The 4,191-nt window shown below is 43.3% G+C and overlaps 1 pseudogene; it reads left to right on the top strand.

Moving 5' to 3' along the window:
* Positions 1-138: 138 nt before the first annotated feature.
* LOC119344442 lies at positions 139-1,925 on the top strand (annotated as a pseudogene).
* Positions 1,926-4,191: the final 2,266 nt, after the last annotated feature.

The following is a 4,191-nucleotide window of genomic DNA, read 5'->3' as shown; positions in this document are numbered from 1 at the left end:
GACATCTCTAACAACCAAATAAGTGGCAGCTTGCCAGCACATATGCATAGCATGGCTTTTGAAGAACTCCATCTCAGTTCGAACTGGCTTACTAGACCAATACCTATGTTGCCAACAAATATCACCCTGTTAGACATCTCCAACAATACATTTTCAGAAACAATACCATCAAACCTTGTAGCGTCACGACTTGTAATATTGTGTATGCATTCAAATCAAATTGGTGGCTACATTCCAGAATCTATTTACAAATTGGAACAACTGGTGTATCTGGATTTGTCGAACAATCTTTTGGAGGGTGAAGTTCGCCAATGTTTTGACAACCACTACATAGAATATCTTATACTCAGCAACAACAGTCTATCAGGAAAAATCCCAGCATTTTTGCAGAATAACACAGGTCTGAAGTTCTTGGATCTGTCATGGAATAAGTTCTCTGGGAGATTACCTACATGGATAGGAAACCTGGTCAATATACGTTTTCTCGTATTGAGCCACAATAAATTTTCTGATAATATTCCAGTCGAGATAACAAAACTGGGGCATCTTCAATACTTGGATCTATAACGCAACAACTTTTCTGGTGCAATATCTAGACATCTGCCAAACCTAACATTTATGACGACATTACAAGAGGAACACATGGGTTTGCTTGTTGATATTCAAGGTTCACAAATATTACCTGATGGCCTAGGACAAATATTGTCAGTAAATACAAAAGGGAAACAACTTACATATCATAGAACACTTGCATATTTTGTGGGTATTGATTTATCATGCAACTCCTTGACTGGTGAAATTCCCACAGACATCACTTCCCTTGTTGCACTCATTAATTTGAATTTATCATCAAACCAATTGAGTGGAAAAATTCCAAGCATGATTGGCACCATGAAGTCATTGGTATCTCTTGACCTCTCTCAAAACAAACTTTCTGGTGAAATCCCATCGAGCTTGTCAAATCTGACATCTTGAGCTACCTGAACCTGTCCTACAACAGTTTGTCCAGAATGATACCATCTGGCCCCCAACTTGACATCCTCAATTTGGGCAACCAGTCACTTATATACATTGGCAACAGTGGACTTTGTGGGCCTCCTGTCCACAAGAATTGTTCTGGAAATGATCCTTTCATCCATGGTGATCTCGAAAGCAGCAAGCAAGAATTTGACCCACTGAACTTTTATTTTGGTCTTGTGCTGGGATTTGTGGTGGGGCTCTGGATGGTGTTTTGTGCACTGCTGTTCAAGAAGACATGGAGAATTGCTTATTTCGGGCTCTTCGACAAGGTGTACGATCAAGTATATGTATTTGTGGTTGTGAAGTGGGCAAGCTTCGCAAAGAAAACAGATGAAGAATAACCAGTTTCCCTGAAGGAGGCAGTGTCTGTGCTGCAACTTATTGAATGGGAGCTCTGGAATATTAACCAGGGTGTGGAAGATCTTCAGCGGCACATGTTATATCGTGTATCTTGTTTGTATCTCTAAATAAAAATGAAGATGACTAGCTCTTCTGAAACATTTATGACTTCACTAGTGTCGAACTATTGTGGTAAATGTAAGACTTCGGTATTGTTTATTTATGTCGATACATGTAAGGCTTTACTATTCTTCTGGACTGTAATCATGAGGGTCTTTCCCTGAATAATTTCAACATTTCTCCATGGTTACAGACTTACAGTGAGTTAATTTTTATTTGTTGCACGCACGACGGGTTTGTCATCTGGACTTGTACTCTGTTGTAGACATCCCTGCAAAACTTGAGTTTATAAACTTGTAGCTGTACTCTGTGTTGTTACTCCCTTTACAATGCGCATGATGGTTCGTAGAATCTGAGTTGGACAATGCTTTATTTCATAGGTTGGAGTTTTTATGTGTAGCTTTAGATTAGATGTGTGCAGTAGAAATGTAACTGACTGTCCTCAAGTGTTAATATCGATTAGGAGCAAGCGTATTTATTTGGTTACTCTGAAATCTGAATGACGGGGAAACAGAGAAATACTGTAAGTAAGAGAGATGATGGAAGAGGAATTAAGTAACCAGCAACGGCCAGCCATGGTGCGGCCCGGGTTCGGCGCCTCGCCTGGAGCTCCGGGAAGATGACAGGGGCGCCGAATCCATCCTCACCAGCTCCGGGAAGCTGACAGGGTCTGCCATCGGCTAACGCACGCCACCCTCCTCCCCGGCTGGCTCCTTGGGGGCCTTGACGGCACCTGAGGCCTCGGCTACGCGGCTGCCGTCGCCTTCGCCGCCGTCCTCGCGGCCGCGACTCTCCTCCATGGCGGGGGGACGCCGGGGCCCAACTCGAAACAGGGACGCACACGCGCAGCCGTGAGAGCCGGCCCAGTTTGGCGTCTGCGTGGCCGCATTCACCCGGTTTCCTACAGTACCTTTTCTCCCTCTGCTTTAGTTTTTCAGGCGGTCTTCTGATTTTAGAAACTGTTTCACAAAACAATCCAGAATTTTAACATGTTCATCGATTAAAGAAAATATTCTCAAATTTTAATAAAATCTTCAAAAACTTCTTGAAAATCCAAGAATTTTAAAAGCGCCCCTGGATTTCTGAAAAATATTCACAAATCTACAAAAGTATCATTAAAATTTTAAAATGTTCATAAATTCTAGAAAAATGATTTTTTTAAATGGTAATGTGTTTATAAAAAATTACATGCCATGTTTAGAAAATAGTCATGAACTTCAGAGAAATGTTTATGAACGTGAAAAATGTCCATGGATTCAGGAAATCGTTCATGCACTTTCATGCATCATAAGGGATGGTTTTTAGAAGGCTATACACTCCATCCATAGGTGATAAAATAAGATTAGACATCTTAGATAGTTCATGTATGGCGGGCCACAATTTTGATTACAGTTTGCAAGAAGGAAAATTAGAGATTGTGCTCAGTCATAAATTTTGAGTGAGTAAGGATTGCAAAACGTAAAGAGGAATGCTAACACGGTTCACTGTGATATATTTGGATTATATGAATTTTTTCGGAACAATTTGATATATAATAGGTGTTTTACATTTTTCGTGCCACAACGACACTATTTGGTACCCATGGCGGTGGTTTGTTTAATTATCTGGTTTCTTGTTAGAGAATCTATCACAAGATGTCTCGGTGTGTGTCTCGTGCTTAGTGACGGTGAGTGATCCCAGCCATTAGGGTCCCATGGGTCGGCACCACGAACTACTGCGGTAGAGGTAACCAATGGTGTATCTATGATACATCATACATTCATCAGATCATTTGCATACATGAACATGCATAGGTCAAATCGTGGCTATGGACATCTACGCCAAAGATATACCTGCGTCGTGCATGGAAGTAATTCAGGAGTAGTCACCTTTGTCACATGAGGGGTGTGGTGTGGTGCACATGGTTGATGAGGTTGACGGTGGCGATGTTCGACGGAGGGAGTAGTCCATGCGGTAAAACTGGTGCTTCCAGGGAGATAGCTCGATTGCTAGACTTCCTGATGGTGGGTTCCTCGCATACAGTGGGGTGACACTACCGGGAAAGGGCTTATAGGAGATCACTAATTAGTGCCGGGCATGACGAGGCACCCGCCATACCTATTTTTAAAAATAAGCAGTGACGGGTGCCAAAATGTGCTCGCCACAGCAAATAGTCTAACTGTGGCGGGCAGTGGTAGTAACCCGCCATAGGTACGTTCACCCAGGGGCCCTTGTCTACGTTACTCAGCAGTGACGGGCGCGATTGAGGGAGTCCTAGACTAGGGGGTGTCCGGACAGCCGGACTATCATCGTCAACCGGACTATCATCGTCGGCCGGACTCCAAGATTATGAAGATGCAAGATTGAAGACTTCGTCCCGTGTCCGGATGGAACTTTCCTTGGCGTGGAAGGCAAGCTTGGCAATACGTATATGTAGATCTCCTACCATTGTAACCGACTCTGTGTAACCCTAGCCCTCTCCGGTGTCTATATAAACCGGAGGGTTTTAGTCCGTAGGACAAGACAACCATTACAACAATCATACCATAGGCTAGCTTCTAGGGTTTAGCCTCCTTGATCTCGTGGTAGATCCACTCTTGTACTACCCATATCATCAATATCAATCAAGCAGGAGTAGGGTTTTACCTCCATCGAGAGGGCCCGAACCTGGGTAAAAACATCGTGTCCCTTGTCTCCTGTAACCATCCGCCTAGACGCACAGTTCGGGACCCC

This window comes from Triticum dicoccoides, unplaced genomic scaffold (genome assembly GCF_002162155.2).
Source record: "Triticum dicoccoides isolate Atlit2015 ecotype Zavitan unplaced genomic scaffold, WEW_v2.0 scaffold169102, whole genome shotgun sequence".
Lineage (NCBI taxonomy): Eukaryota > Viridiplantae > Streptophyta > Magnoliopsida > Poales > Poaceae > Triticum > Triticum dicoccoides.
Note: the sequence above shows the minus strand (reverse complement) of the source record. Positions and strands in the feature narration are given on the sequence as shown.